Raw genomic sequence first — 12,084 nt, 5'->3', positions numbered from 1 at the left:
TGCTGCCCCAGCACGGGGGAACTCTGTGTATTTGAATAATAAGTCGGGTAATGGATTGTGAAAATGGTGTTGCAGGGATCCAGGGCATCATCTTTATTGCCCCTTGAAAACTTGCTATAAGCACTTTGGTCATCACTGGAGGAGGAAAGGGGGCAAGTCCAGTTCCCTTCTTACGGATTCACTGACTCCTTCTGGTCTTGGAATCTATGTGGTCATCTAGTCTGACCCCCTGTGTACCACAGGTCATAGAACTTCACCAAAATAATTGCTAGAGCATATCCCTTAGATAAACATCCAATCTTGATCTTAAAAATTGTCAGTGATGGAGAATCCACCATGACCCTGGGTAAATTAACCACTGGAACAATTACCCCTACTGTCAAATATTTACTCCTATCCAGTCTGAATTTGTCTAGCTTCAGCTTCCAGCTATTGGATCGTGTTAGACCTTTGCTAGATGGAAGAGCCCATTATTAAATATTTGTTCCCCATGGAGATACTATGGCCATCCACCCCTTAGTGACGTAGTTCTGTTGATCTAACCCCTCATGTAGACAGTGCCATGTTCCCAGGAGAGCGTCTCCTATTGACATAGGTACTGTCTCTCGCAGAGGTGGATTAACAAAGACGACGAGAGAAAATGTCCCATCGACATAATCTTCACTGAAGCCTACGGCAGCATAGCTGCAGTGCTGTCTGTGTAGACAAGCCCTTAGACTTGTAATCAAGTCACCTCAACCTTCTCTTCGTTAGACTCAAGGAGCTCAATCTGTTTATTTTATCGCTATAAGGCAGGTTTTCTAATCTTTAATGATGGCTCTTCTCTGAATCCTCTCCAATTTATCAACATCTTTCTTGAATTGTCAGCACTAGAACTGGCCACAGTATTTCAGCAGTGATCGCACCAGTGCCAAATACAGAGGTAAAATAACCTCTCTACTCCTATGCGAGATTCCCCTATTGATGCATCCCAGGATTGCATTAGTTCTTTTGGCCACATGAACATGAGTTCATGTTCAGCTGCTTATCCATTATGACCCCCAAATCTCTTTGAATCACTGGTTCTCAGATAGAATCCCCTATCCCATATGTATGCCACACTCCCACAAAATAAAACTTCAGAGTTCAGTTTTAGACTTTCCTTGCTCTCCTTCTATACACTCTTTGGAGCCATAAAGACCAAGGAGACCATGCCCCTAATAATGCGACCCCAGCTCTAGAGAACAGAGACCATTGCCAAGAAGTGGAATCCCCTTGTTGAAGTGGGGTGGGGGTGGGTGTTTTGGTCTCTGTGGCCTTGGATAAGTCACTTAGGTGCCTAATGTTAGCCAAAATTTCCAGGCTTCAATAATTAAGTAAAGGTAGCCTGATTGGTGGTTTTATTTATTTATTTATTTTTTTCCCTTTCAGAAATGATGAGCACCCACAACTCACATTGAAGTCAACATCTTTGGGTCAAATATGCCCTCAATCACAGCCTTGCAATCTCGGTGACTTCAGAGGGACTGTTTACCCATCTATCAAACGGGTATACTATTTATAGCTGCGTTCAAGGTAGGTGAGTCATTGATTTTAAAGCAATTTGAAATCCTCTGATTTGGAAAGTTCGAGGGGAGTGCAAACTAGTAGTTTAATCCCTTTTTCCATTGGGTAATGGGGCTTTGGATGAAGCAGCAGAGAGAATACTAGCCTTGTGGTAGTGTCTAACTACAAAATGATACTAGAAATTGAAATATTAACTTTTTCACATGCAACCTTCGGCCTGAGAAGTACAACTTATTCTTGTCTATCGAATATAAAATACACCAGAACATAGATGCAAGGTGCTCTCTATTGCTTGTCATCCCAGTGACCTCACACCACATTATAGCTTTGCTCTTGGTCCCTGTGATGTCATCAGAAACTCGATCCATATAGACTTGAATGCTTCTACTAGGATTTAGAAATGTGATGTTAGCTAACGTGTCCTGACTAGCTTAGTCTGCAGAGGGTCTTAAAAGCTGCATGGTTTGGTTGCTAATTAGCACCAAGGAGGGAAATTATGCTGCCCGTCAGGATCTTTGCTATTTCTGCGCCTTTTGTCGTCTTCCCATCTTCCTTTTCCTTCTCTCTGCCTTCCCTGTCTGTGCCACCTCTGTTCTTCCCTACAGTAACTCCCATTCCATCTGCTCAAATGGAAGCATTAACTATTTAATTGCTGATCACTGAAGTGTTGTCATTGGGCTTCAGCATTAATATCCTAATGAGATTAATGGGGGGTGGGCAGTCAACATCTTTCAGGCTGCCTGCAGCCCTGGAAGGATGCTGCTGTCGGGCTTCACACACTTATTTGGATTGTTACCTTCATAACCATGAAGACTAGAAATGCTTTTTTCAAAATAAAAGCTTCAGATTTTGCAGTATTTGAATGTCAAAGGCCAGACAAGTCCATCGGCTGAGCTTGATCTGGCCTGCCTACCCCATTGTTTGACGCCTTTGGTCTAGAGGTTAGGGTAGTGGGTTCAGAATTGGAGAAGTCTGGACTCCATGTCCAGTTTCCCCCTTTATTGCTTTTTGGCCTTGGGCATTTCCCCCTTTTATTGCTTTGTGACCTTGAGCAAGTCATCTAACCTCACATCTGTGAAGTGGCAAATAGTACTGCCAAGCGCCATGAGATTCTTGAATCAAGTGACCTATTTAAAGACAAAGGACTAGTCATGTTATCTAGAGTCACAAATACCTTTTTCTAATGATTTTTCGGAATTGTACCCCGAGCTGAGGACGGGAGCTAAGCAGGAGGAAAAAACGGCACTTCTCTGGATAGCGAAAAATACTTGGTCTTTTAGCTTTGTGCTTCAGCAGAAGCAGGTTGGGTTTTGCCCTATCAACACCATGTGGTGTGCTGCTGGTGGATTGGGTGTCCCCTGATATCAGATGTTCTGAGCATCCCTGTGCTGGCTATATTTTTGGCTTCCATTTACATCTATAATACCTGTGTACTTCAGCCAGCTGTCGTATAATAACCTAAAAATTGGGGGGTGAGGGGGAGATGACCAGCAAATGGGGGTGGGTGGCTAGAATTGCACTTGGAACCTTGTCTGGTCTTTGGTAGGAAAAAGAGTGGCCTGAAAGATTCTGAGGACTTGAGAATGAATGAAATGGTGACCTTGCAAGAGTTAAGACAGTGATAGTTTGAACAATTAAGCGGGAAAAGGGATTTTTAGTCAGACTCAAACTCTTTTCATTAACACCTGTTTAACTTAAATGATAATCATTTTGGGGAGAGGAAGTTTTTGTTTAAGACTCTCTACACTTGCACCAATTAAGGAGTCCGTGCTCGCAAAATACAGCCTCAGAGACCCTCCTAATGACTAGTGTCACATTCCTGATATTTCCAAGGAGGGAGGGGGAAGAGGAAGATGACAAACAGGGGAAAAACCACAACTTTGAGAGAGTGACAAATACCGGTATCTATCCTATACCTTCTTTAGCCATCACAAAGAAGACAAAAAGCACACATGTCAAATGTTTAGAAGTCTTCTTTCAACTGCTAAAGACCATTAGCCCCCCTGAAAAGGGGAGCGCAAACTTCTGAAACAAAGCAAACTGGGTTGAAGTCCTACGCATTTAAAACAAAAAAAGAAAAAAAAAAATGCAGCTGCCTTCTTAACGTGCTTCTGATTCTGGATTCTGATTTCAGTTTTGCTACTGTAAATCTGGAGTAACTTAACTGGTGTGATGTAAGTGCAGCCAGAATCTGGTCTGCTAATTTTGCTGCTTCATCTTCTGTTGGTGACCTATTCGAGTTATGGACTGAAATTTTTGGCCTATTTTGTGGTGTTCAAGGGCCGCTTAAAATTATACTCCCTCTATCATCCAGCCGTAGTTTAGAGATGGCAGCGACCTATAAAATGAGATTTCTGTGTGTGAGTTTCAGATATTGTTACCAAAACATGCAGTGGATTTCCCTCCTTCCCCCTTGATATGTTTAATTTCCAGGACATATGACTCAACTGAATTTGTGTTGGAGTTTGCAAAATGGTCTGGATAATAGGAGAAAATCAGGTTGCACAATAAGGGTTCAAAACCGAACCACGAAACAGACGTTGCAACTCCTTATTCAGTATAACATCTAGTGACATGTGTTTCCCTCCAGCCCATCGTGAAAGTGGTTTCACAATTGAAATGAGCCAGGACAGGTATTTCTGCCACCTCCCTCTTTCTGGTGGCTGGACTTTCAGCCTCTTGCTTTTTCCACTGCACCCCCAAAGGGTGTGGGTATTAGGGAAAGGGGGGGGGGGAGAGGCTCTCACACCTTGTTCTGCCTTATTGCTTACGCTGTAGAATCTCCAGCCTATCCGCCCAGTGCAGTTGACTGTATGTGGAGGAGGGGGAGAGAGCGTGTGTTGCAACCTCTGAGATCTCTTTTGCAGCTGCAGCACTTCTCGCTACTCCCCCCCCGAACCCCCCCAGACTGGTATGTCTGAACCATATCCTTCAAAACCAGTTTTCTAAGCAGATTAGATGGGTAGCAGAGACAGCTATGCAATCAGGCAAAAATGTGAGCTCAAGCCTTCATTTTTTTTGCAGTGGCCAGAGCAATAAGCGTCTCACACCTGGATATTTTTTCTCTGTCTCTCCAACATGTTGTAGTCTGTCCGTTGCTGTAGAGTGGAACTAAAAGTTCATCCTAGGCACTAATAATGTTACAATTTAATATTGAGCAGGGAGGTGACTGGTTCCATGTGGTGAATAACTGTATCCAGGAAGCAGTTTCCTACTGCTTCAAACGTGAATTCCTTCTGCTATCAGGGAGCCAATGTCCCTCCCTGTATGTTCTGAAGTTCTTGATGGGATTCTACTGTGAAAGGTTATGTGGGCCTAGCAGCATAGGTCATGGATATGGAAAAAACCCACACCCTGACCAATGTAGCTATGCTGACATAGTTCCATCTACACTGGGGCTTATGTCAACTTAAGAGGCGTCTGCTGACCTAGCCAACGTCGTTCAGGAAAAAAAATGCTCCTGTTGGCATAGGCGTCTATATTACAGCACTACGTGAGAGTGTAGAAAACTCTCTCCAGTATCCTGAGTCAGCCGTGCTGACACACTTGGTTTCATTGGTCTTGCTACTGTTGAAACCAGGGCTCCCTGGTTCAACATCAAAAGACTTTTTGTAAGCATCAGTAGTGGTTTCAGGTCTGGCTCGTTCTGTATGCAAGCGACTATAAAATGCATTCAGGGTTCTCTTAATCTCGGTTTGGAAAAACTTACTTAACCGTTCTTGCAGAGTGAACGGGCAACTGGGATCGGTTAGAGGGCTGAGTAGCAGGTCCGGGGTCGGAAGGATTGAGTGAGCTGCTGTCTTCCTTTCTGGAGGAAGAGTGGGGAGTTGCATGTCCCTAGGAGCTGTTTGCTACTTCTCTGGAGGATAGGAAGGAACCAAATGTGGAGTGGGCCAGAACTCTGTTCCCTGAAGGGTATTGAGGAGCGTGTGAGTGGGTAGGAAAAAGAAGGGAGAGGTTTAAGATCTAGATGATTGAATTATTAAGCCAGAGAAGAGAAGTAGAGGACAGATTTCAGGTGAGAAGGCAGGAGAGAGAAAATAGAGGGGAAAGAGCAGCTAGGGTGTAGGGAAATGAAGGAGACATGAAACATACCCTAAAAACAAGGCAAGAAGACCTACCCTATGATCTGTGCTAGGAAAGAAAGTGGAATGAAGCTAGAAAAGAAAAAACTAACATTTCAAATATTAAGTAGAGAATTGATATTAAAAATGTTAGGTTTCAGAGTAGCAGCCATGTTAGTCTGTATTCGCAAAAAGAAAAGGAGTACTTGTGGCACCTTAGAGACTAACCAATTTATTTGAGCACAAGCTTTCGTGAGCTACAGCTCACTTCATCGGATGAACAGATGCAACTTCATCCAATGAAGTGAGCTGTAGCTCACGAAAGCTTGTGCTCAAATAAATTGGTTAGTCTCTAAGGTGCCACAAGTACTCCTTTTTCTTTTTCTTAAAAATGTTGTATACAATGCATTGTTGTTGTATTCCTTTACATGTCAGGCAGCATAGCTTTGGGGAGTGCATGGTGGCAAAGGCCCTGTCCCCCATTGCATATCTTACTGTAGTGAGAAACAGAAAAATCAAATCTCCCAGCTAAAGGAGGAAATAAAAAGAAAGCTGGTCATGTGTGTCACAGCCATATGGAGAATGTCCAACAGCAGTAAAATACAACTGTAAAACATATATTGAAGGCTTAAAATCATGAATAAAAACAGTGTTTTTTCCACTCTGGCTAGTAGGCTTAGTCCTTGGGCTAGTAGGTGCTGGGCTGAGACATTTACTCTGGCTTCAGGGGTAATTTTAAGTTTAAGATCCCATTAAATCCATACTCAGTCTGTATAAGTTACTCTGTGAAATCATTAGTCTCCTTATTGCCTTTATATTAGATGTGACAGATTAATATGTTTGAGGGCAGATCACTGCTAGACTAAATCTTTCTCTGGTTATGATTCCTTACAACTATAAAACAGTCACAAGGTTATGGGGTTTATAAAAAAGTTTATTACAGTTTCCAACATTGGAATTCTGTGGGCTAAGTGTTTTTTAAAAAAGTAAATCAAAATATATGCGCACCTCCCATTTCCCCTTTCCCAAGATATATAAGAATTAGGAATACACATTGGTCCTTATGCAGCATCTTGCTATTTACAGTGGGAGGGTAACCCTGCACTCCTTCTAACAGTAGGATCCTCCATTGTGTCATTATGGATGATCTGGACACATACGTGTGGGATGAGAAAGAACTTGCAACCTCAAGAACCTCCATACACACTCACTGCTTCAACCCAGTGAGTAAAGAAGCATCAACAGCTCAAGCAGTAGAAGGATGGGATCTACCTACGGGCAACTGTGTTGAGTAACCTCTATAGTAGAGGCTCTCAAAATTCTTTCCAAACCCTACAGTCTAGTCTTACGATGACCTCAATCCTTTTGAGGTCGTGGGGGGGAGGGAAGGGGTGTTTTCCCTAATTTCTAAAGCCCCTTTCCATAGCTGTGAAACTGACTCAAGTCTAAAATACCATTTTAGAGAAATTTCTGTTCTAGAGAATGAGCTTCAATCAAAAGCTTATTTTTAAAGTATCCCAGAATTCTACAGCAGAGAGAGAATTTATTCTAGGAGGATCCAGGAAACTCCACAGAGAAGTTATCCTTCTGTATAAAATTTGATGGAACTTTTGATGAAGTTAATGAGGGCTGGGAAGGGGTGCAGGCTGTAGCTAGTGGGTAAGGGTGTACGTGGGGTTGTAGGATACTTTCTGTGCCCCTCGATTCTGCGTTATGCTTCCCAGAAGTGTCTTTTATACATAGTGAGACACGGAGCTACTTGGAAATTCTGTCAATGATTGTCCAATGGAAAATACAGTTTCTGCAAAATCAAAGTCTTCTGTGGGGAAAATTGATTTTGTTGAAAATCTTCAGCTCTTCCCCCTGCCCCGGTTAAGAAAATGAAATAAATTTGGGTCGGTTCAACCAGAGTTTAAAAAAAAAAATCAAAATGTTAAAACTGATTGGAAAGAAAATGTTTCAGGTCAGTTCAACAAAACATTACACTGCATTTCCCTGACAGCGCATTGCCTTTTGGGAGGAGTTGTTCAAGCCATCTTTATCTTCTGTGGGGCAGAATCCCTGGGGATTATGCCTTCCCTTAATGAAACACAGATTTTCCTGTGACTGAGGTTTAATAGCACACTGACTTGAAATAAAACATTTCAGCTCAGTTCAGTAAACTGCCCAAACTGAAGTTATTTAGTTTCAGTGTCTAACTGGTTTGATGGAAAATGTCCAATTGAAACATTACAACTTTTTGGAAAGACATTTTTCAGAATTTCTGTTCTGCAAAAAGTTTCACAATTTCAACTTTGTGCCCTGATTCGGGATGAAGACAAATGTTGAAATGTCAGAATTCCCTGTGGGATGGAAATTCTGGGTTTTGCATAGCTCTAGGGAAGAGGCAGGTGACAGCTGTGAGCTACTGGTTGTTCTTCTCTAGAGCAGAATGTGTGAGGAAGGGAGGAGGAAGGAATGAGAAGGTGCTGTGGGGCAAGGGTGAAGCAGTGACAACAGCAGGAGGGAAAAAAAGCTTAGTTCCTTGGAGTCTAGTGGCTGCTAGGTTTTGGTGATCTTGCTGTGTCCCCATACCCCTGCCTGGTATGAGAATTCTTTTATCTTCCTGGATCATTTGCTTAAACACAGTCCAGTATGTTACACCATGGATGGTCAAGATGCAGGGTTTCATCTTCTTCCGTGAGGAGGCCTGGATAGCCCCTCTTTCGGGCCAGTTTGTGGTGCTTTTTGCTGAGAGCAGGAGTTTGTTCAGTTGGATGTCCTAACAGCACTGTCTGTTAGGATTATAGGACTTGAGAGGTTTCTGAGCAGTTTGCTGGCCTTTACTGAATGGAACTGGGTGCTTGGGCACACTTGTCAAATTTTGTTACAGTACAAACTGACTTACTCTTTTTCAAAGAGGGCCTTGTGGCCAACTGGTCTGAACACAGGACAGGAAGTGGGCAACGTCTAATTCTAATCCTAGCTTTGACCATGACTCTGACCTTGAACAAGTTTTCTAATATCTCTCTGCCTCATTGTCCTATCTGTGAAGTGGGAATAAAAACACTCCCCGTCTTCACCTGAATGTTCAGGTAAAATAGTGGCAGTGTGTATTGCACTGTAGATTGATTTATTAACAAATTTAGTGTCTTGTGTAGAAAATTGATAATTTCATCCAACAGCCTTGCCCTCTGAGAATGAGTAGCTGAGTAAAGAGGGACGTGTGAAAAGACAAACCCAGGTTACACATTAAACAGGTTCTCCGGTATTATTGCCTACGTTACTGGCAAAGACCCCCCTGTAAGTAATCATCAAATAATCAGCCTGGCTCCTTTTGTGAATGGCTTGAATCTGTGTGGTCCTCCTTTGTTAGGGCAGCTCGTGGGCTCTGAAAGCTTCTGCACCCCCTGTTCTGTACTGCAGGGCCTGGTGGCACCAGCTGCTTCTGCCTGAAACACGCATTTGCATGAGACAGTGGCTCTCCCCTCCCCCCCTCCCCTTATATTTCAAAATGTATTTCCCATCTTTTCAACCCCTTCATTTTTAAGCTCCTCTCAGAACTTTTGGTGCACTTTATTTTTATTTTGCCACATGCCTATTTTTACCAAGTAAAGCTCGGAGGAGGGAGAAGTCGTCTTTCCTTCAGAAATAAAACAGCCGCCAGTGTTTGGAAATATCTTAACAATAGACCATATGGGAGTCCCAAACTGTTAAGCTTTATTATTCAGAAGGCAGAAAATGTGGTTTGATATTCAATTGATGTACAGCATAAATGAGAGCCACAAACTAGGCTCCCTTGAGCTGGGATTCAAGTATTCTTTTGAATATAACTACTAATACTTTGGCCTAGTTCCACAGAATGCGTCCCAGCTTGCTGATCACAAGCCAAGAAACTGGAGGCTATTCCCTCTACCCACCTCCCCCTCCTTCTCAGAAGCAGTTTCCTCTCCTGCCAGCATGGGCTCTTGCCCTGAATATAAATCTCCTGATATTAGTTCTTCAAAGAAGACAGAGAGGGCACAAGCACAGGCTGTTTGTTCGTTTCCTCCCCTTCAACATAAAGTTTACCATGTGCAAGATTCTGGTCAGGAAGTACAATGGCTGTTCCAGGTGGGATCCTCTTCGTGCCTGTTTCTGTAGCCACTGAGGAAATCGTGTACACTGAAACAGGTGAACATGCTTCTTCCCCAGGTTACTCTGAAGTGGTGCCAGAGAGCACATGGGAGAGGGATTTGTGGGATACAGAGATTAGAACTGGTTTCAGTTTACTTCTGTGACCCTATTTGATTTACACGTACTATAATTTTCCTCTCTCCATTAGGTTGACTATTCTTCTTAGCTATGCTGGTCTCTGGGGAAATGAACCCACAAAAGTTGCTTCAGGCTCCAATTTTTTATAGCCTTGAGCAGCCCCCAAACCTGGCAAATTCAACTGAGAAAAATCAAGTTTGTGTTTTCACAGATGGTCTGTAAATGTTCTTTCAAAAGCAATCACACAACACTACATTAAAAGAACATTAGTAAGGTTGCAAAGTCAAGTTATGAAATGCCACTATTAAGGTTGCCTGTGTAACCTTAATTCAGCCTTTTGTGCATATGCATTGATACAGGATTTAATTACATGATCATAGTATTTTTTTCCCCACAGGATGCTTGTCTCATACGTTGCAGATGGACCTATTCTGGGGATGATTCAGTAGGACCCATGTTTTGCTTATTGCAGCAGTTGGAAAGAGTGTCACAAGTGAGGCGGGGGATTGCTGGCATAGAAGGGACAGTGTCACAGATAAGACAGCTGACTTCTGGAGAACGTGACTATTGATGTCTCTGCCAGAGTTCCTGTGTGATGCTAGTTAAGTCACTTAAACCAAACATTGCACAGGTGCTCACTAATTGTCTGTGCCTCATTTTCTGGGTGCCCTGCTTGAGACCCTGGTTCTGATTTGCAGAAGTGCCGGGCACCCACAGCTGCAACAGAAGCAGCTGAGCTCTGCTTTGAACAAATGAAGTGTGATTATAAGTGCTCCGAGGGCCTAGGCATCTCAAATTGTACACCCAAACTCAGTGTTAATTTTGACCTTAATCTGACTCAGTTTCCAGCTGCAAAATGGGGATGATGTTCCCTCAGCTCACAGGGTGTTGTGAAAATAAATTCATGAATGTTTCTGAAGTACTCGGCCTCTAGTGACGAGCACCATAGAAAAACCACTGTGGAAATTGATAACTCTGCCTCAGAGCAGGGTTTGGATAGAATACAGTGAATAAGGCTCCTGGCCACACATTGTGCAACGAGAAAGCAATATTGTGAATAGCCGCTCATTAAGTGAGCGCCATCCATCCTGGGCACTGAATGAGGCAGGAGGCCTGTGGAAAATATGTACTTATGCATACGTTCAAGGGGACCAAATTAAAGCTGCACAGGCCACTTTGATTCTGAGGGCTTGACTTTGTGACATTAATGTCCTTTTAACATGGTTGTGGGTGTTTTGATAGCCTACTTTAAAAAAAAAAAAGAGAGAGAGAGAGAACTGAAGAAGCTGATTCCATCATATTGACACCTAAGTAGGTCATCAGCAGAGTTGGACCCTTCAGATGCACCAAACTGGCCTCTGCCACTTGAGCAAACAGAGTAACTAGTAACTGTAGTAGGCTGTTACCTTGTGCGGACTGGCACTAGAGGAGGATTGGACACTTTGCCAGTGGGTTTCACAGATATTGGACAGAGTCTGAGGGTTTGTCTATACTTGACAATTTACCAGAATAGCCATTCTGGAAAAGGTATTAATAATCGTAGTAATTAAGCTGCTAAAATCTGAAGTCTGAGCATGAGAGAACTTGGGTTTGGTTTTGGTTTTTTTTGTTTTTTTTTCCCCCCCGAAAAAAAAGTTTCCATAACTTGGCTAGGTTTGGTCAGATTTTCACCAAGGCCACCCTCACGCTAAAAGTCAAGTTCTACCTTCAACACATAGCGGGCTTGGAGTTTTTCAAAGAGAAGTTTGCTAGAATTTAATATGGGCCAAACATTATATATTTTTCCCCCCACCCTCCCTTGGCAATGGCTGAACTATTTTCCTTTCAAATTTTCTTTAAAAAGAAAAAAAAAAAATCAGCCTGAGGCAGACAGCATGGAAAACTTCAGTCCAATCAGTTACAAACTGGTAAAATTATGAGCAACTGAAAACACCATCTTACGATGAAATGGATCAAGCAACCTTAATGGGCAGTGTGATCATCCCCACTTGTAAGATTACATTATATAAAACAAAATGGTGGTTTAAGATATTTAGGTGTATCTGTATTCTGGGTGTTCCTAAATTCTTGCGCTGCAGGACTCTTGGCATGTCAATAAATATTACTACTCTCTGGCTTCATGATAAAATCCTTAGATAATTCAAGTTTGGGGAGATTTTTTTCCCCCCTCTTTTTTTGAATCTGAGTTCCACAAAGGAATTTAATTTGGGCTGCTGTAATTTTAACTGCATAGGTTGGAGGA

At 42.6% G+C, this 12,084-nt stretch overlaps 1 protein-coding gene across 1 annotated transcript in view; it reads left to right on the top strand.

The window, feature by feature from the left end:
- Positions 1 to 12,084, top strand: part of HIC2 (HIC ZBTB transcriptional repressor 2) — a 95,387-nt gene that overhangs the window by 43,355 nt on the left and 39,948 nt on the right. The window contains exon 2 of the mRNA XM_073313415.1: positions 1,411 to 1,554. The gene's annotated coding sequence lies outside the window, so the exon portion shown is untranslated. The remainder of the gene's footprint in view (positions 1 to 1,410; positions 1,555 to 12,084) is intronic.

The sequence above is a fragment of the Lepidochelys kempii genome, chromosome 15, assembly GCF_965140265.1.
Source record: "Lepidochelys kempii isolate rLepKem1 chromosome 15, rLepKem1.hap2, whole genome shotgun sequence".
In the NCBI taxonomy this organism is placed as follows: Eukaryota; Metazoa; Chordata; order Testudines; family Cheloniidae; genus Lepidochelys; species Lepidochelys kempii.
Note: the sequence above shows the minus strand (reverse complement) of the source record. Positions and strands in the feature narration are given on the sequence as shown.